The 22,154-nt window shown below is 46.8% G+C and overlaps 1 protein-coding gene across 4 annotated transcripts in view; it reads left to right on the plus strand.

The window, feature by feature from the left end:
• OSGIN2 (oxidative stress induced growth inhibitor family member 2) overlaps nucleotides 1-22,154 on the plus strand; it is a 64,177-nt gene that overhangs the window by 20,793 nt on the left and 21,230 nt on the right. The window contains exons 1-2 of one of the 4 annotated variants that reach the window (XM_044293770.1): nucleotides 7,870-8,032; nucleotides 10,409-10,825. The exons of 1 other annotated variant lie outside the window; for it this stretch is intronic. The gene's annotated coding sequence lies outside the window, so the exon portion shown is untranslated. Of the gene's footprint in view, nucleotides 1-7,869; nucleotides 8,033-10,408; nucleotides 10,826-22,154 lie in introns of those variants that run through there. 2 more of the 4 variants (XM_044293769.1, XM_044293773.1) reach the window with 2 other exon arrangements.

The raw sequence follows: 22,154 nt of genomic DNA on the forward strand, positions 1-22,154 counted from the left end.
CCACCTCTGGGACCTGCACCTATCAGACATTGGGGGCATAATATCCTAGCAATGCCCCCAATGTCCAAGATGAGACAACCCCTTTATCTTGTTGGTTGCCCATAGGCATTGTGTGTGAATCGTTTCCACTGTAGGGGGCCAGATCTATTCCTCTCCTGGCGCATGTTGAGATGAGGTAAGAGATTCTGGAGTTTGCACATGTGCCATGTAGAGGAATGTTCTGGACCTATCTACAGTGGAAGTGAAGTCCTGACCGCAAAACTGGTAAAGGACGAGACATCTGCAGAAGAGCACCATGTGACCACGTTCCCAGGAAGCCGATCCACGCGGCTTCAGAACGGAAAGTATATGATAATCCTTCTCAAACAGGTGTGCTCTGTGTGATTAAGGTGGGCTTGCAGGACAGAGCAAACTGTTCAGGGTACACCAGGAGTGGCCACGCGGTTTCAGTAGAGGATCTGCCTTTGAGGAGTCTGAGTTAGGTGACCTACTCGAGCACAGGAGAGACACATGGATATGGAGGACACTGCTACAATATTTTTGACCTGTCCTTTTTCAACACCCCAGAGGCCGTAATAAGAACCGCCACAGCACTTACTCCACACTTCATGCGTGACCCTGCTACTCCTCTCTGCTGCCATAAACTAACCATCCAGGCTGGTGTAAAGGCAAACTGGTCTAGTTGCCCATAGCAACCAATCAGATGCCACCTTTCATTTTCCATAGGAGCTCTGAAAATGATTGGTTGCTATGGGCAACTAAGCTAGTTCTACCTCACACCAGTTTGATAAATCTCCCACATCGTCTATTGCGAGTTGACTAACCCAGACTCACATGGAATATGATTGACAACAAGCCTGTCAGGGAACGTGATGACGGCACAGTGACAAACCACAGAGCAGGCGGTGGTCCACATGAGATGTAGTGGTCCATGTTGTACCAGTAGATGACAACCATTGGTTATACGCTCGTCCAGTCATGTGAACTCTGTACACACCAAGTCCATGGGGCCTCTGGACAGAACAGCGCTGTCCCCGAAGTCTCGGCTCTCGCCATCTCCTGCAGGAACCGAGGGGAAGGCCCACGTCCCATACATAAGAGTATGAAGGCTGGGGCTCAGACGAAACGCCAAACTTCCTGTATTTAGACCCTTTAGGCCTCTTTCACACAAGCGAGTTTTCAGTCTGGATGAGATACGTGTAGTGAACGCACAGCATCTGGACTGAATCCGGACCCATTCATTCATCTTTGAGTTCAAGGGAAGGGGAAGAAAAAATTATATAATAATAATAATAATAAAAAAAGCATGTTCTATATTGTGCGTTTTTCACAAGCTCTGGCTCCATAGACGTGAATGAGGCCCGTCAAAAAAAAAAAAACACCGAAGGCTTCCAGATACAATGCGTTTATCACTGATTGTTGCTGGGAGATGTAGATGTACATATACAATCCAAATGGAAAAAAAAAACAGAAACACTGAACGTAATCGTAGAAAATGGATTCAACTTACTTGTAAGGGTCCGCAAAACACTATCAGCCGTGTGCATTCTGCAAAATGGTCTGGCCCTCAATAAACCAATCCTATTCTTGTCCGCGATACGGACAAGGATAGGACATGTTCTATTTTTTATTTTTGTGGTGCCACGGAACGGATGAAGTGTTGTCCGTATCTTTTGCAGCCTCATTGAAGCGAATGGGTCTGCACCCGAGCCGCAAGAAATGCTCAGATGTGGACCCAAACAACGTTCGTGTGCAAAACCATCCGTTTTGTCCTGAACAGATCCTGGCACAATCCGTATCACTTGTGCGAAAGAGGTCTTAGGGCTCTTTCACACGAGCGAGTGGATCTGCGTTTTTCCACGCATCATCTTCGCTTTCAGGAAAAAAAATATATAATATTTGCAATAGTGCACGTTTTTCAGGCAGCTCTAGCTCTATAGAAGTGAATGGGGCTGGTGTAAAAAAAAAAAAAAAAACCGAAGGTGTCTGGATGCAATGCGTTTTTCACTGATGGTTCCTAGGAGATGTAGATTGTTAGTCTTCAGATGCGTGAAAAATGCATGCAGTCCGGAAACAATCAGGACAGAAAAAACTAAATAAAAAATTATGATTGAGGGCTTATGCACACAACCGTATGTATTTTACGCTCCGCAAAAAATTCAGATGATGTCCATGTGCATTCTGTATTTTGCGGAACAGCCGGCCCCTAATAGAACAGTACGATGCTTGTCTGTAAGGCTACTTTCACACTAGCGTTCGGGCGATCCGTTCTGAACGGATCCGCCCATAATAATGCAGACGGAGGCTCCGTTCAGAACGGATCCGTCTGCATTATATTAGCTAAAAAAGCTAAGTGTGAAAATAGCCTGGGTACCGGATCGTCCAGACTTTCAATGTAAAGTCAATGGGGGACGGATCCGCTTGAAAGATTGAGCCACATTGTGGCATCTTCAAACGGATCCGTCCCATGACTTACATTGTAAGTCTGGACGGATCCGCACGCCTCCGCACGGCCAGGCGGACACCCGAACGCTGCAAGCAGCGTTCAGCTGTCCGCCTGTCCGTGCGGAGCGAGCGGAGCGGAGGCTGAACGCCGCCAGACTGATGCAGTCTGAGCGGATCCGCCTCCATTCAGACTGCATCAGGGCTGGACGGCTGCGTTCGGGTCCGCTCGTGAGCTCCTTCAAACGGAGCTCACGAACGGAAACCCGAACGCTAGTGTGAAAGCAGCCTAATGCGAACAATAATAGGGAACGTTCTATTTTTTTTTGCAGAACAGAGAGACATACAGAACGGAATGTACACGGAGTAACTTCATTTTTATTTGGCAGACCCATTTAAATGAATAGTTCTGCATACGATCCGCAAAAAACACACGAATGGACACGGAAAGAAAATATGTTAGGTGAATGTGCCCTGAACTTGAGTGCAAAACCATCTTTTTCCCCTGAACAGATCCTGATTAGCGTTAGGCCTCATGCACACGGCCGTTGTTTGGGTCCGCATCCGAGCCGCAGTTTTTTTGCGGCTCGGGTGTGGACCCATTCACTTCAATAGGGCCGCAAAAGATGCGGACAGCACTCCGTGTGCTGTCCTCATCCGTTTTCCGTTACGTGGCCCCGCAAAAAAATAGATCATGTCCTATTCTTGTCTGTTTTGCAGGACAAGAATAGGCATTTTTACAATGGGCTGCCTGTTCTGTTAATTGCAGAAGGCACACGGGCGGCTTCCGTTTTTTTGTGGATCCACAGTTTGCAGACAGCAAAAAACAGAACGGTCGTGTGCATGAGGCCTTAAGCGAACTTGTGTTTTATGTTTGGCGTCATCGAAGAATCGAGTTATGGATTCTAAATTCCGTTATGGTCCGTGGTAGCGGAATCCATAACGCGATTCTTCGATAACCCAAACTTTAGACGCCGAACTTAAAACACAAGTTCGCTCAACACTAATCTTGATGCAATCCGCATCGCTCGCGTGAGCTTCCTGCGCTGGGATTTTTCCTGAACGCAGAAACGACGCGTGAAACACTGCACTGGTGCGCACAGAGCCATTGAAAGGAAACGGTCCAGATGCGATATGGTCACTACATGCCTCGCATCAGGACAACTCGCTCCTGTCAAAGAGCCCTTCCAGGTTGGATTTACGTAGCCAAACAATCAACATTACAGAAAAAAAATATTTAAAAAAATTGACCGGTGGCAGATTTCTAGGCGCCGGCTCCTGGGATCAGTGCTGAATGTCACACAATGCTCTGAGCACCCCATGAGGTCACACACAGCTGCATCTCTAGCGCCTCTCACTGGAGGGGGAGATAATTACTGACTAATCAGATTCCTCATACAGGGTGAACACTGCCCTCAGTGCCCTGCTCACAGGAATGACTGCTGCCCGGCAGTGCCCGCTGCTACATGTGCAGACGGTGCCCATTCCAATGGTGCTGCACCTCGTCGCCTCCACCAGCAGGAGGCTCATTCATCCCGCTCTGCGCTCAGCACCGGCCATCTGATGCAACACAGGAGCCGCCGCGTCCTCCCGCCGCACATGCCGGGCTCCCCAGCCACGCATCCTGCCCCTCCATCCGCGCACTCACCCGCCGGTGTGATGCCGTCCTCCGCCCGCCTGCAGTCACGGAAGCATACCTCTCATCCGCCGCTTCACACAAGGTGCCGGGGATTTAAAGCCCAGATCTGTGGGAGGGCAGAGCAGGAGCCGGCCGGCCTGTGATACCGGGCTGCGATCGGCAGGGGGCGTGGAGAGGGGGGAGCATGGGGGCGGGGCCTGGATGACAGATGCCGGGGCGTTCTCATGGAGACCAGGGACCATAGCGATCAGCGCTGACGTTTGTTTTCTATGGGGTAGAGCATAAACCGCACCAAAACCGCACTGCTTATAGGCGGTTACATAATATACCCGGCTGCGTCTTAGAGGAAGCCGGAGGACCCTTCATCTTCTCATTCCTTTCCCCGAACTAGCTGTGTGGTTACCAGTAGTGTCATAACTAGTAGTACAGCTAGAACTAGTAGTGTAACTATAACTAGTGGTGTAATAGCTATAACTAGTGGTGTAACAGTTACAATAACTAGAACTAGTAATGGATAGTAGCTGAATAAAAATCAATGGCTACCTCATTCCCATGGAACAATAGAGATGTAATGTTCTAGCACCGAATAACACTCGTTGTGTCGCTGCTGGTCTACAAAAGGGATTCATTGCCTAAACCCTAAATAAATATATTAATAAAACCAAAGAAATAAATAGACCGCGCTGACTGAACAGTGTCAAGTATTGGGTCTCGTAGTTAATGCTGCATCAAAATGAAATAATACCCCCAACTACGTGCACACCGCTGTTTGCGGAATCCGCGTACTCTCCTAGTCCAAAATAATCAACCTGGTAGACAAAAGGTTTACATGTACAGTCATGGCCAAAAGTTTTGAGAATTACATAAATATGAAAATCGGAACAGTTGCTGCTTAAGTTTTATAATAGCAATTTGCATATACTCCAGAATGTTATGAAGAGTGATCAGATGAATTGCATAGTCCTTCTTTGCCATGAAAATTAAGGGGTTGTCCGGGTTCAGAGCTGAACCCGGACATACCCTTATTTCACCCCCGGCAGCCCTCCTGAGCCTGGCATCGGAGCATCTCATGCTCCGAATGCGCTCCGTGCCCTGCGCTAGATCGCGCAGGGCACAGGCTCTTGTGTTTACAATAACACACTGCCGGGCGGTAACTTCCGCCCAGCAGTGTGTTCGGTGACGTCACCGGCTCTGAGGGGCGGGCTTTAGCTCTGCCCTAGCCGTTTTACTGGCTAGGGCAGAGCCAAATCCGCCCATCAGTGCCGGTGACGTCACCGGGGTTCCTGTCAGCCCCATAGAGAGCCCCGGTACGTCACCGGAACTCAGAAAAATGCCTTTGCCCTGCGCGATTTAGCGCAGGGCAAAGGAGAGCATCGGAGCATGAACTGCTCCGATGCTCATGTCAGGGGGGCTGCTGGGGTGAAAATGGAGGGCTGTCCAGGTTCAGCTCTGAAACCTGGAAACCCCTTTAACTTAATCCCAAAAACCTTTCCACTGCATTTCATTGCTGTCATTGAAGGACCTGCTGAGATCATTTCAGTAATCGTATTGTTAAGGCTACTTTCACACTAGCGTTCGTCGGTCCGCTCGTGAGCTCCGTTTGAAGGGGCTCACGAGCGGACCCGAACGCAGCCGTCCAGCCCTGAGGCAGTCTGAATGGAGAGGATCCGCTCAGACTGCATCAGTCTGGCGGCGTTCAGCCTCCGCTCCGCTCGCCTCCGCACGGACAGGCGGACAGCTGAACGCTGCTTGCAGCGTTCGGGTGTCCGCCTGGCCGGCGGGGCGTGCGGATCCGTCCAGACTTACAATGTAAGTCAATGGGGACGGATCCGTTTGAAGATGCCACAATATGGCTCAATCTTCAGGCGGATCCGTCCCCCATTGACTTTACATTGAAAGTCTGGACGGATCCGTACTAGGCTATTTTCACACTTAGCTGTTATATGCTAAAATTAATGCAGGACGGATCCGTTCTGAACGGAGCCTCCGTCTGCATTATTTTTAGCATATAACAGCTAAGTGTGAAAATAGCCTAGTACGGATCCGTCCAGACTTTCAATGTAAAGTCAATGGGGGACGGATCCGCCTGAAGATTGAGCCATATTGTGGCATCTTCAAACGGATCCGTCCCCATTGACTTACATTGTAAGTCTGGACGGATCCGCACGCCTCCGCACGGCCAGGCGGACACCCCCACGCTGCAACCAGCGTTCAGCTGTCCGCCGGTCCGTGCGGAGGCGAGCGGAGCGGAGGCTGAACGCCGCCAGACTGATGCAGTCTGAGCGGATCCTCTCCATTCAGACTGCATCAGGGCTGGACGGCTGCGTTCGGGTCCGCTCGTGAGCCCCTTCAAACGGAGCTCACGAGCGGACCGACGAACGCTAGTGTGAAAGTAGCCTTAACAAGACGATTACTGAAATGATCTCAGCAGGTCCTTCAATGACAGCAATGAAATGCAGTGGAAAGGTTTTTTGGGATTAAGTTAAAGGGGTTGTCCAGGTTCAGAGCTGAACCTGGACAGCCCTCCATTTTCACCCCAGCAGCCCCCCTGACATGAGCATCGGAGAAGTTCATGCTCCGATGCTCTCCTTTGCCCTGCGCTAAATCGCGCAGGGCAAAGGCATTTTTCTGAGTTCCGGTGACGTACCGGGGCTCTCTATGGGGCTGACAGGAACCCCGGTGACGTCACCGGCACTGATGGGCGGGATTTGGCTCTGCCCTAGCCAGTAAAACGGCTAGGGCAGAGCTAAAGCCCGCCCCTCAGAGCCGGTGACGTCACCGAACACACTGCTGGGCGGAAGTTACCGCCCGGCAGTGTGTTATTGTAAACACAAGAGCCTGTGCCCTGCGCGATCTAGCGCAGGGCACAGGAGCGCATCGGAGCATGAGATGCTCCGATGCCAGGCTCAGGAGGGCTGCCGGGGTGAAAATAAGGGTATGTCCGGGTTCAGCTCTGAACCCGGACAACCCCTTTAATTTTCATGGCAAAGAAGGACTATGCAATTCATCTGATCACTCTTCATAACATTCTGGAGTATATGCAAATTGCTATTATAAAACTTAAGCAGCAACTGTTCCGATTTTCAATATTTATGTAATTCTCAAAACTTTTGGCCATGACTGTACATGTAAACCTTTTGTCTACCAGGTTGATTATTTTGGACTAGGAGAGTACGCGGATTCCGCAAACAGCGGTGTGCACGTAGTTGGGGGTATTATTTCATTTTGATGCAGCATTAACTACGAGACCCAATACTTGACACTGTTCAGTCAGCGCGGTCTATTTATTTCTTTGGTTTTATTAATATATTTATTTAGGGTTTAGGCAATGAATCCCTTTTGTAGACCAGCAGCGACACAACGAGTGTTATTCGGTGCTAGAACATTACATCTCTATTGTTCCATGGGAATGAGGTAGCCATTGATTTTTATTCAGCTACTATCCATTACTAGTTCTAGTTATTGTAACTGTTACACCACTAGTTATAGCTATTACACCACTAGTTATAGTTACACTACTAGTTCTAGCTGTACTACTAGTTATGACACTACTGGTAACCACACAGCTAGTTCGGGGAAAGGAATGAGAAGATGAAGGTTGTCCTCCGGCTTCCTCTAAGACGCAGCCGGGTATATTATGTAACCGCCTATGAGCAGTGCGGTTTTGGTGCGGTTTATGCTCTCACCCCATAGAAAACAACGTCAGCGCTGATCGCTATGGTCCCTGGTCTCCATGAGAACGCCCCGGCATCTGTCATCCAGGCCCCGCCCCCATGCTCCCCCCCTCTCCACGCCCCCTGCCGATCGCAGCCCGGTATCACAGGCCGGCCGGCTCCTGCTCTGCCCTCCCACAGATCTGGGCTTTAAATCCCCGGCACCTTGTGTGAAGCGGCGGATGAGAGGTATGCTTCCGTGACTGCAGGCGGGCGGAGGACGGCATCACACCGGCGGGTGAGTGCGCGGATGGAGGGGCAGGATGCGTGGCTGGGGAGCCCGGCATGTGCGGCGGGAGGACGCGGCGGCGGCGGCTCCTGTGTTGCATCAGATGGCCGGTGCTGAGCGCAGAGCGGGATGAATGAGCCTCCTGCTGGTGGAGGCGGACGAGGTGCAGCACCATTGGAATGGGCACCGTCTGCACATGTAGCAGCGGGCACTGCCGGGCAGCAGTCATTCCTGTGAGCAGGGCACTGAGGGCAGTGTTCACCCTGTATGAGGAATCTGATTAGTCAGTAATTATCTCCCCCTCCAGTGAGAGGCGCTAGAGATGCAGCTGTGTGACCTCATGGGGTGCTCAGAGCATTGTGTGACATTCAGCACTGATCCCAGGAGCCGGCGCCTAGAATCTGCCACCGGTCAATTTTTTTAAATATTTTTTTTTCTGTAAATGTTGATTGTTTGGCTACGTAAATCCAACCTGGAAGGGCTCTTTGACAGGAGCGAGTTGTCCTGATGCGAGGCATGTAGTGACCATATCGCATCTGGACCGTTTCCTTTCAATGGCTCTGTGCGCACCAGTGCAGTGTTTCACGCGTCGTTTCTGCGTTCAGGAAAAATCCCAGCGCAGGAAGCTCACGCGAGCGATGCGGATTGCATCAAGATTAGTGTTGAGCGAACTTGTGTTTTAAGTTCGGCGTCTAAAGTTTGGGTTATCGAAGAATCGCGTTATGGATTCCGCTACCACGGACCATAACGGAATTTAGAATCCATAACTCGATTCTTCGATGACGCCAAACATAAAACACAAGTTCGCTTAAGGCCTCATGCACACGACCGTTCTGTTTTTGCTGTCTGCAAACTGTGGATCCACAAAAAAACGGAAGCCGCCCGTGTGCCTTCTGCAATTAACAGAACAGGCAGCCCATTGTAAAAATGCCTATTCTTGTCTGCAAAACAGACAAGAATAGGACATGATCTATTTTTTTGCGGGGCCACGTAACGGAGAAACGGATGAGGACAGCACACGGAGTGCTGTCCGCATCTTTTGCGGCCCTATTGAAGTGAATGGGTCCACACCCGAGCCGCAAAAAACGGCGGCTCGGATGCGGACCCAAACAACGGCCGTGTGCATGAGGCCTAACGCTAATCAGGATCTGTTCAGGGGAAAAAAGATGGTTTTGCACTCAAGTTCAGGGCACATTCACACTAACATATTTTCTTTCCGTGTCCATTCGTGTGTTTTTTGCGGATCGTATGCAGAACTATTCATTTAAATGGGTCTGCCAAATAAAAATGAAGTTACTCCGTGTACATTCCGTTTCTGTATGTCTCTCTGTTCTGCAAAAAAAAAATAGAACGTTCCCTATTATTGTTCGCATTACAGACAAGCATCGTACTGTTCTATTAGGGGCCGGCTGTTCCGCAAAATACAGAATGCACATGGACATCATCTGAATTTTTTGCGGAGCGTAAAATACATACGGTTGTGTGCATAAGCCCTCAATCATAATTTTTTATTTAGTTTTTTCTGTCCTGATTGTTTCCGGACTGCATGCATTTTTCACGCATCTGAAGACTAACAATCTACATCTCCTAGGAACCATCAGTGAAAAACGCATTGCATCCAGACACCTTCGGTTTTTTTTTTTTTTTTTTTTTTTACACCAGCCCCATTCACTTCTATAGAGCTAGAGCTGCCTGAAAAACGTGCACTATAGCAAATATTATTATATTTTTTTTCCTGAAAGCGAAGATGATGCGTGGAAAAACGCAGATCCACTCGCTCGTGTGAAAGAGCCCTAAGACCTCTTTCGCACAAGTGATACGGATTGTGCCAGGATCTGTTCAGGACAAAACGGATGGTTTTGCACACGAACGTTGTTTGGGTCCACATCTGAGCCGCATTTCTTGCGGCTCGGGTGCAGACCCATTCGCTTCAATGAGGCTGCAAAAGATACGGACAACACTTCATCCGTTCCGTGGCACCACAAAAAATAAAAAAATAGAACATGTCCTATCCTTGTCCGTATCGCGGACAAGAATAGGATTGGTTTATTGAGGGCCAGACCATTTTGCAGAATGCACACGGCTGATATGTGTTTTGCGGACCCTTACAAGTAAGTTGAATCCATTTTCTACGATTACGTTCAGTGTTTCTGTTTTTTTTTCCATTTGGATTGTATATGTACAATCTACATCTCCCAGCAACAATCAGTGATAAACGCATTGTATCTGGAAGCCTTCGGTGTTTTTTTTTTTTTTTTTTGACGGGCCTCATTCACGTCTATGGAGCCAGAGCTTTGTGAAAAACGCACAATATAGAACATGCTGCTTTTTTTTATTATTATTATTATTATATAATTTTTTCTTCCCCTTCCCTTGAACTCAAAGATGAAATGAATGGGTCCGGATTCAGTCCAGATGCTGTGCGTTCACTACACGTATCTCATCCAGACTGAAAACTCGCTTGTGTGAAAGAGGCCTAAAGGGTCTAAATACAGGAAGTTTGGCGTTTCGTCTGAGCCCCAGCCTTCATACTCTTATGTATGGGACGTGGGTCCTTCCCCTCGGTTCCTGCAGGAGATGGCGAGAGCCGAGACTTCGGGGACAGCGCTGTTCTGTCCAGAGGCCCCATGGACTTGGTGTGTACAGAGTTCACATGACTGGACGAGCGTATAACCAATGGTTGTCATCTACTGGTACAACATGGACCACTACATCTCATGTTGGACCACCGCCTGCTCTGTGGTTTGTCACTGTGCCGTCATCACGTTCCACTGACAGGCTTGTTGTCAAATCATATTCCATGTGAGTCTGGGTTAGTCAACTCGCAATAGACGATGTGGGAGATTTATCAAACTGGTGTGAGGTAGAACTAGCTTAGTTGCCCATAGCAACCAATCATTTTCAGAGCTCCTATGGAAAATGAAAGGTGGCATCTGATTGGTTGCTATGGGCAACTAGACCAGTTTGCCTTTACACCAGCCTGGATGGTTAGTTTATGGCAGCAGAGAGGAGTAGCAGGGTCACGCATGAAGTGTGGAGTAAGTGCTGTGGCGGTTCTTATTACGGCCTCTGGGGTGTTTGAAAAAGGACAGGTCAAAAATATTGTAGCAGTGTCCTCCATATCCATGTGTCTCTCCTGTGCTCGAGTAGGTCACCTAACTCAGACTCCTCAAAGGCAGATCCTCTACTGAAACCGCGTGGCCACTCCTGGTGTACCCTGAACAGTTTGCTCTGTCCTGCAAGCCCACCTTAATCACACAGAGCACACCTGTTTGAGAAGGATTATCATATACTTTCCGTTCTGAAGCCGCGTGGATCGGCTTCCTGGGAACGTGGTCACATGGTGCTCTTCTGCAGATGTCTCGTCCTTTACCAGTTTTGCGGTCAGGACTTCACTTCCACTGTAGATAGGTCCAGAACAATTCCTCTACATGGCACATGTGCAAACTCCAGAATCTCTTACCTCATCTCAACATGCGCCAAGGAGAGGAATAGATCTGGCCCCCTCAACAGTGGAAACGATTCACACACAATGCCTATGGCGCAACCAACAAGATTAAAGGGGTTGTCTCATCTTGGACATTGGGGGCATATTGCTAGGATATTATGCCCCCAATGTCTGATAGGTGCAGGTCCCAGAGGTGGAGCACTGAAAATAGCCGAGCGGCACACTGGGATATTTTCGGAAGTCCCATTGAAATTAATGGGAAGCGCACCGTGCAAGCGCAGCAACTGCTACATTAACTTATATGGGGCTGATGGAAATGGCCAGGCCAGCACTTGGCTGTTTTCACCGCTCCCATTGAAATGAATGAATGGAGGGCGGCAGTACATGCATGGTGCGCCCTCTGGCCCTTAGCGGGCTCCATTCAGAGGTGGGACCTGCACCTATCGGACATTGGGGGAATATCCAAGCGATATTCCCCCAATGTCCAAAATGGGAATACCCTTTTAAGAACTTATAAGTAAGGCTACTTGCACACTCGCGTTTGGTGCGGATCTGTCGTGCATCTGCACAGATGGATCCGTTCAGATAATACAACCGCATGCATCCGTTCAGAATGGATCCGTTTGGCTCAGTTTCGTCAGACTGACCCCAAAATGCTACAAGCAGTGTTTTGGTGTCTGCCTCCAAAGCAGAATGGAGACATAATGAGGCATACTGAGCGGATCCCATTCTGAATGCATTAGTGCACAACTGATCCGTTTTGGACCGCTTGTGAGAGCCCTGAACAGATCTCACAAACGGAAAGCCAAAACGTGAGTGTGAAAGTAGCCTGAGGTACAAATCCCAAACACCTTTTTAGCCCAGAGAACGGTAAGTATATTGTAAACTTTCTCCTACAGGTGTAATGTGGGTTTTGTGGAACCTACTAGGTGTCAGAAGCCCCTTTAACTTTAACATTACACTCTGTACAATCAAAGGGTGTATAAACATTTTCAAATTTTTTTTTTTTTTTTTTTTTATCTAGTAGTGATAGATAATCAGTTCTCACCTCCCCGGTGTTCGCTCCTGTCCTTACACTATGATCAGTGATAAGCAGGATGTTCTAGTGGTGATGAATAATCGGTTCTCATCTCTCCTGTCCTTACGCTATGATCAGTGATAAGCAGGATGTTCTAGTGGTGATAGATAATCAGTTCTTACCTCTCCTGTCCTTCCACTATGATCAGTGATAAGCAGGATGTTCTAGTGGTGATAATCAGTTCTCACCTCTCCTTTTCTTTTATTCCCATTTAGACTTGCACATGATTCTCCGCATCTACAGGACATAGAGCTTCTCTGAGTACACATTCATATATTTCTTACAATTATGGCCTCATGCACACGACCGTTGTGTGTTTTGTGGTCCGCAAATTGCGGATCCGCAAAACACAGATGGCATCCGTGTGTGTCACAGCCATTAATATAACTGCCATTATGTGCGGACAACCATAAATATAACTGCCTATTCTTAAAACAACGGTCGTGTGCATGAGGCCTATTAAAGGAGTTTTCATACTGATGACCCATCCTCTGGATAGGTCATTGGTATCTGATCAGTGGGGGTCCAACACCTGGGACCCCCGCCGATCAGCTGTTTGAGACGGCCAGTGATGTCACATGACCTAGGAGCAGCTCAGTCTCATAGAAGTGAATTGGGCTGAGCGCAATACCAAGTACAGCCACTATGCTTGATGAGCACAGATCACACCTGCAGCGCTCACAGGAGCGTCGGTGCCTTCTGAAACAGCTGATAGCTGGGGGTCCCGGGTGTCTGATCTCCACTGATTATATACTCATGACAATCTTGGGAAAACCCTTTTTTGAGTGTTTTCTAGTTAGTAATTGCATGGTGAATTGCAAGCCTGATGGTTTACTACAGGAAATTTTTACTCAATTATTGGCCATTGATGAAGAGGAACTTTGGCTCACCAACTCCATAGCCCTGCTTCTGTCCATAGAAGGTGTTCTTTGACTCGGGGACTCTCCCCTCTATGCTGTGGTGGACCTGGAGATCCGGCAAGTCCTCACCACTGTCCCCCTGCAATAAGCAGATGTGACATCCCCATCATTAACACTGGATAGACATGCAGGCTTTTTGAATTTTTTTTATTTTATTTTTTTGACTGAGGCTGTAAGTACATGCAAGTAACTCAAGCTGAAGAATTTTTTATAGTGGTAAAATGTATATAATGACTCATGTAATATGTGACTCATAAAAGAATGCTACTGCTAGCCCCCATCCTAGCTACCCACAAAATAACCAAACATACTGCAAAAGTAGATCAGAGAGGGTGGGAAGATTGATCCAAACACCTGCAGATCTTCTAAAGAGCAGCAGAAGACATGGACATACTGACTGAAGTAGGAGTGGTGCTAGGTTCCCATGTTTATGACACAGGTGTGCCAGTAGGCTCTGGTCATTTTGTAATCAATTGGAAATTTCCTTACAAAAAAGCCAGTAGATGGGATTCAGTTGGTCGAGTCTGAAGATATTTTGGATGGTGCATTTCAAGAGCAGTAACATAGTTTATAAGGCCTCATGCACACGACTGTTGTGTGTGTTGCGGTCCGCAAAACTCAGATACGTCCACGTGTGTTCTGCAATTTGCGGAACGGCACGGACAGCCTTTAATATAACTGGCTATTCTTGTCTGCAAAGGGCGGACAAGAATAGGACAGGTTATTTTATTTTTTATTTTTTTTTTGCGGACTCAGGAATGGAGCAATGGATGCAGACAGCACACGGAGTGCTGTCCGCATCTTTTGCGGCCCCATTGAAGTGAATGGGTCCGCATCTGAGCCGCCAAAACTTCGGCTCGGATGCGGACCAAAACAGCCGTGTGCATGAGACATCTGTCCATCTAGTTCGGCCTGTTATCCTGCAAGTTGATCCAGAGGAAGGCAAGAAAAAACTCCAGATATACGACATCCATTGATTCGCCGCTGTCAAATCTTAGAACTTACCTCCTCATAGAAACTGATTAAATTAGTTTGACATGACCGATCCCTCATGAAGCCATGCTGATATGGCGTTATTTGCTTATTTCCGTTGAGATGCTCTAAGATAGCATCTCTTAGAAAACCTTCAAACTGTTTACCCACAACAGATGTTAAACTTACCAGCCTATAGTTTCCGGGCTCTGTTTTTGGACTCTTTTTTGAATAATATTGGCACCACATTTGCTATGCGCCAATCCTGTGGAACACTCCGTCAATGTAGGGCCCTTAAATATCAGAAATAAGGGTGTGGCTATGACATTACTTAATGCTCTTAGGATCCTGGGGTGTATGCCATCTGGTTCCGGTGATTTGTCCAGTTTAATCTTTTTAAGACTCTGCTGTACTTGTTCCTGGGTCAGACAGGACACTTTTAATGGAGAATTTACTTTTACATTCTGCATTTCACCTGACAGTCTCTGGTCTCTAACATAGTTAATGCAGCCAGCTTTGATTTGTAGAAGGTCTTCTGAAACACTTTGGACCCTTGCTGACGAGTGTGAGCGGATTAGGTCCGGATGCGTACAGTGAAAACTTTGCGATTTTGCAAGCCAGTTCATTCAGTTTTGTCTGCGATCGCGTTTATTTTTTGCGTGGATGCAATGCGATTTGATGTGTTTTGCGCATGATAAAAAATGGAATGTTTACAAATAACATCTCTTGGCAACCATCAGTGGAAAACGCATCGCATCCGCACTTGCGGATTCAATGCAATTTTTCACGCAGCCCCATTCACTTCTTTGGGGCCAGCGTTGCGTGAAAATCGCAGAATATAGAACATGGTGTATATATGGCTTGGATTAAAGTTTGGGGTCTTCACCCGTACACCTAAAGCTGGAAGTGCTGCCTCGTTATTTCACATATATATATATATATATATATATATATATATATATATATATATATATATATATATATATATATATATATATATATATATATATATTTTATTTTTGGCAGCCGTATGCGAAACCATTCACTTCAATGGGTCCGCAAAAACAACAGAAGTACTCGTGTGCATTCAGTTTCCGTTCTGCAAAAAAGTAGTGCATGTCCTATTATTGTCTGCAAATCACAGTCCGAGGCCCCATTCAAGTCAATGGGTCTGCAAAAAATACTTTAGAAATGCTATGCCCAGCCCATATTGCTCATGTGTTTGGTGATTAATAAGTTACCATTTCCGTTTCCAATCCGCAAAAAAAGATCGCATACGGATATGTTTTGTGGAATAACGGAAGAGGACTTAAATCGGAGAAAAAAAACCCCCTCAGATACGGAATAACGGATCTGTGAAAAACGGACTGCAAAACAACAACTAGTATGCATGAGCCCTTAGGCCCCTTTCAACCGAGCGAGTATTCTGCGTGGGTGCAATGTGTGATGCGAACGCATTGCTCCTGCACGGAATCCGGACCCATTCATTCCAATGGGTCTGTGTACATGAGCGTTGGTTTTCACGCAACGCTGGCCCCATAGAAGTGAATAGGGCTGCGTGACAATCGCATTGCCTCCGCAAGAAAGTGCGAATGCGTTGCGTTTTTCACTGATGGTTGCTAAGAGATGTTGTTTGTAAACATGCAGTTTTTTATCTTGCGTGTGCAAAATGCATTAAATCACATTGCACTCATGCGATAAAAACTGAACATGATCACAGACAAAACTGAACGAACTTGCTTGCGAAATCGCACAGTTTTTACTGAATGTATCTGCAACGCATGCGGACCTAATTCGCTCACACTAGTCTGCAAGGGGCCTTAGTCTAGGTTTACACCTAAAGCGTGTTTACATTTTCCTGTAGGAACAGAAACTGGGGGAAAAAAAACGGAAACTCCAGATCTGGCAACAGCTCCTCACAGAGCCCATTGACTTCTGGAGAAATTACTGCTTCATGAATCTGTCGGAGGCACCTAATGGAACCTCCTCCGATGATGTGAAACTAGACTTGGGAGAGAAAATTTCACATAATCTGTTTTGAAATAAATGTTCTCCTACTTCTGATCTCTCATCTGGATAATTATTTTGACTCAACGAATCTACGGTATCAAGATACACCAAGAATCTTGCCGTACATGCGCGTATCTCCCATTCTAGTTGATTACAATCATAACGGCTCTACTCAGAATTGCACTTCAGCCACGCGTAGTATGCACCACTAGAGCGAATTCCAAGCTGATTGAAAAGCTGTGGGTAAATGGGTTGTTCTTTAGGTAGATCGTGGGCTGTGGTCTTAGCAGCAGTATCATTTTGTGACTTCGGTGTCTTTGAAATGATCAGATTTCAAGGTTCTGGGATGCTGGAAATTAGATTGATGGTCAAGGAAAACCATTCCAGGCGGTGGGTGCAGGACGGTGGAGAATTTTGTATACTAGCAATTACATTTCTACCCAGAAGACACCTCATGTAGACTGACAGAGCAGAATCGATGGTGTAACCACTATACAGTACAGTATTGTACGCGTGGTTTCTGAAAAAGCGCTGAAAGCCACAAATCGTAAGGCGGAAAACAACTTGGGTGTGAATGGGTAAGGCTTATTCTATGTCTTCCAGATTCCTAATACAACAGATACAACAGGGTTGCACAAAGTTCTCTAACTTGAGTGTTCTTCAGCTCTCCTGAGCATTGCTGATGGCGTCAGTACGAGAGCTGGTTAACTTATTACTTTCTTTGGAAACAAAGCCAGAAACATAATTGCCTTCTGATGAATGTAAAGTCCTAGTGATTCTGTTCCAAAATTAAAATGGCCAACTAATTAAAGTAACAATGCAAGTAGGTCACGTCTCCCAGTCCCTTTAAGAATGCATGCTCCATATTCCCGTGTTGCCCTGTAAACACCTTAGGATTGTTGCTCGTTAAGATATCACTTAAAGGGGAAAACCAGTCGCACTGGTCCTCCTGATATATTATAGATACATGTGAAAATAGGACAGGTGAAATCTGATATCCAGAATGAAAGGGCACGATGGGGTGACTCTTCACATCTCTGGAAATCTGACACCACGTTCTAAGAAGAGGACCTCTGAAATTGTTAACAGAAGTCTATTACCCCTGCAGCTAAAAGGAGCAAACCATATATTATTTGAGTGAACAGTTATAAATCAATAATGTATTCTATAAAGCTATATAAATTCAGGTTGCCATGGTAATTATATATTTAGACCTGGCGCCTGCTTTTTGCTTCCTGCCTTTGCATTTGGTGGCTGGGTGCTTTCAAGTACAAAGCTCAGTATGTGATCACAGGCTGCCTTAAAGAGGACCAGAGAGTCCCTTCCCCTGACATGTCTGTTTTAGAAACTAGTTGCATAAAGACTGACTGACACTATTGATGGCCTGCCGTGACTACTGGGACAGCACGTGTGCCTTCAGTGACTGATTGGGAGTAGGGATGAGCGAACCCGAACTGTATAGTTCGGGTTCGTACCGAATTTTGGGGTGTCCGTGACACGGACCCGAACCCGGACATTTTCGTAAAAGTTCGGGTTCGGTGTTCGTCGCTTTCTTCGCGCTTTTGTGACGCTTTCTTGGCGCTTTTTGAAAGGCTGCAAAGCAGCCAATCAACAAGCGTCATACTACTTGCCCCAAGAGGCCATCACAGCCATGCCTACTATTGGCATGGCTGTGATTGGCCAGAGCACCATGTGACCCAGCCTCTATTTAAGCTGGAGTCACATAGCGCCGCCCGTCACTCTGCTCTGATTAGCGTAGGGAGAGGTTGCGGCTGCGACAGTAGGGCGAGATTAGGCAGATTAACTCCTCCAAAGGACTTGATTAACTGATCGATCTGCAGCTGTGGATCATTGAGCTGCTGATCCTCAATTGCTCACTGTTTTTAGGCTGCACAGACCGTTTGTCAGTCTCATTTTTCTGGGGTGATCGGCGGCCATTTTGTGTCTTGTGGTGCGCCAGCACAAGCTGCGACCAAGTGCATTTAACCCTCAATGGTGTGGTTGTTTTTTGGCTAAAGCCTACATCAGGGTGAAGCTGTCACACCAAGTGCATTTAACCAGCAATAGTCTGTTCATTTTTTGGCCATATCCCAGTCTAATTCTGTCACTAAACCCATACCTGTCACCCAGCGCCTAAATACTAGGCCTCAAATTTATATCCAGCTAAATCTGTCCCTAGTGCTGTAGCTGGGCGAGTTATTTAGTGTCCGTTCAAGCACATTTCTTGTTCTGGGTTGAAATACAATTCCCAATTTAGCAATTTCATAATTTAGTGGTTCCTGCTATATCAGAGCTCTTTGAAATCTATCCCAAAAAGGGTATATAATATTGAAGGTGCACATAGGGTCATTCAGAGTAACTTCACACACACCCGCTACTGTGTATTTCCAAGTCTAATTCTGTCACTAAATCCATACCGGTGACCCAGCGCCTAAATACTAGGCCTCAAATTTAATTCCCTCTAAATCTCTCGTTACCCACCGCTGTACTGTTGTTGCTGGGCAAGATATTTAGTGTCCGTCAAAGCACATTTTTTGTTCTGGGTTGAAGTACAATTCCCAATTTAGCAATTTCATAATTTAGTGGTTTCTGCTATATCAGAGCTATTTGAAATCTATCCCAAAAAGGGTATATAATATTGAAGGTGCACATAGGGTCATTCAGAATAACTTCACACACACCCGCTACTGTGTATTTCCAAGTCTAATTCTGTCACTAAACCCATACCTGTCACCCAGCGCCTAAATACTAGGCCTCAAATTTAAATCCCTCTAAATCTCTCGTTACCGTTGTCCTGTTGTAGCTGGGAAAGTTATTTAGTGCCCGTCAAAGCACATTTTTTGTTCTGGGTTGAAGTACAATTCCCAATTTAGCAATTTCATAATTTAGTGGTTCCTGCTATATCAGAGCTATTTGAAATCTATCCCAAAAAGGGTATATAATATTGAAGGTGCACATAGGGTCATTCAGAATAACTTCACACACACCCGCTACTGTGTATTTCCAAGTCTAATTCTGTCACTAAATCCATACCGGTGACCCAGCGCCTAAATACTAGGCCTCAAATTTAATTCCCTCTAAATCTCTCGTTACCCACCGCTGTACTGTTGTTGCTGGGCAAGATATTTAGTGTCCGTCAAAGCACATTTTTTGTTCTGGGTTGAAGTACAATTCCCAATTTAGCAATTTCATAATTTAGTGGTTTCTGCTATATCAGAGCTATTTGAAATCTATCCCTAAAAGGGTATATAATATTGAAGGTGCACATAGGGTCATTCAGAATAACTTCACACACACCCGCTACTGTGTATTTCCAAGTCTAATTCTGTCACTAAACCCATACCTGTCACCCAGCGCCTAAATACTAGGCCTCAAATTTAAATCCCTCTAAATCTCTCGTTACCGTTGTCCTGTTGTAGCTGGGAAAGTTATTTAGTGCCCGTCAAAGCACATTTTTTGTTCTGGGTTGAAGTACAATTCCCAATTTAGCAATTTCATAATTTAGTGGTTCCTGCTATATCAGAGCTATTTGAAATCTATCCCAAAAAGGGTATATAATATTGAAGGTGCACATTGGGTCATTCAGAATAACTTCACACACACGCTTCTGTGCATTTCCAAGTCTAATTCTGTCACTAAATCCATACCGGTGACCCAGCGCCTAAATACTAGGCCTCAAATTTAATTCCCTCTAAATCTCTCGTTACCCACCGCTGTACTGTTGTTGCTGGGCAAGATATTTAGTGTCCGTCAAAGCACATTTTTTGTTCTGGGTTGAAGTACAATTCCCAATTTAGCAATTTCATAATTTAGTGGTTTCTGCTATATCAGAGCTATTTGAAATCTATCCCTAAAAGGGTATATAATATTGAAGGTGCACATAGGGTCATTCAGAATAACTTCACACACACCCGCTACTGTGTATTTCCAAGTCTAATTCTGTCACTAAATCCATACCGGTGACCCAGCGCCTAAATACTAGGCCTCAAATTTAATTCCCTCTAAATCTCTCGTTACCCACCGTTGTACTGTTGTTGCTGGGCAAGATATTTAGTGTCCGTCAAAGCACATTTTTTGTTCTGGGTTGAAGTACAATTCCCAATTTAGCAATTTCATAATTTAGTGGTTTCTGCTATATCAGAGCTATTTGAAATCTATCCCTAAAAGGGTATATAATATTCAAGGTGCACATTGGGTCATTCAGAATAACTTCACACACACACGCTTCTGTGCATTTCCAAGTCTAATTCTGTCACTAAATCCATACCGGTCACCCAGCGCCTAAATACTAGGCCTCAAATTTATATCCCGCTGAATTTGAATACAATACATTGGGCCAAATAATATATTTGTTGTTGTGGTGAACCATAACAATGAGAAAAACATCTAGTAAGGGACGCGGACGTGGACATGGTCGTGGTGGTGTTAGTGGACCCTCTGGTGCTGGGAGAGGACGTGGCCGTTCTGCCACATCCACACGTCCTAGTGTACCAACTACCTCAGGTCCCAGTAGCCGCCAGAATTTACAGCGATATATGGTGGGGCCCAATGCCGTTCTAAGGATGGTAAGGCCTGAGCAGGTACAGGCATTAGTCAATTGGGTGGCCGACAGTGGATCCAGCACGTTCACATTATCTCCCACCCAGTCTTCTGCAGAAAGCGCACAGATGGCGCCTGAAAACCAACCCCATCAGTCTGTCACATCACCCCCATGCATACCAGGGAAACTGTCTCAGCCTCAAGTTATGCAGCAGTCTCTTATGCTGTTTGAAGACTCCGCTGGCAGGGTTTCCCAAGGGCATCCACCTAGCCCTTCCCCAGCGGTGAAAGACATAGAATGCACTGACGCACAACCACTTATGTTTCCTGATGATGAGGACATGGGAATACCACCTCAGCATGTCTCTGATGATGACGAAACACAGGTGCCAACTGCTGCGTCTTTCTGCAGTGTGCAGACTGAACAGGAGGTCAGGGATCAAGACTGGGTGGAAGACGATGCAGGGGACGATGAGGTCCTAGACCCCACATGGAATGAAGGTCGTGCCACTGACTTTCACAGTTCGGAGGAAGAGGCAGTGGTGAGACCGAGCCAACAGCGTAGCAAAAGAGGGAGCAGTGGGCAAAAGCAGAACACCCGCCGCCAAGAGACTCCGCCTGCTACTGACCGCCGCCATCTGGGACCGAGCACCCCAAAGGCAGCTTCAAGGAGTTCCCTGGCATGGCACTTCTTCAAACAATGTGCTGACGACAAGACCCGAGTGGTTTGCACGCTGTGCCATCAGAGCCTGAAGCGAGGCATTAACGTTCTGAACCTGAGCACAACCTGCATGACCAGGCACCTGCATGCAAAGCATGAACTGCAGTGGAGTAAACACCTTAAAACCAAGGAAGTCACTCAGGCTCCCCCTGCTACCTCTTCTGCTGCTGCCGCCTCGGCCTATTCTGCTGCTGCCGCCTCGGCCTCTTCCTCCGCCTCTGGAGGAACGTTGGCACCTGCCGCCCAGCAAACAGGGGATGTACCACCAACACCACCACCACCACCTCCGTCACCAAGCGTCTCAACCATGTCACACGCCAGCGTTCAGCTCTCCATCTCACAAACATTTGATAGAAAGCGTAAATTCCCACCTAGCCACCCTCGATCCCTGGCCCTGAATGCCAGCATTTCTAAACTACTGGCCTATGAAATGCTGTCATTTA

The sequence above is a fragment of the Bufo gargarizans genome, chromosome 5 (assembly GCF_014858855.1).
Source record: "Bufo gargarizans isolate SCDJY-AF-19 chromosome 5, ASM1485885v1, whole genome shotgun sequence".
Lineage (NCBI taxonomy): Eukaryota > Metazoa > Chordata > Amphibia > Anura > Bufonidae > Bufo > Bufo gargarizans.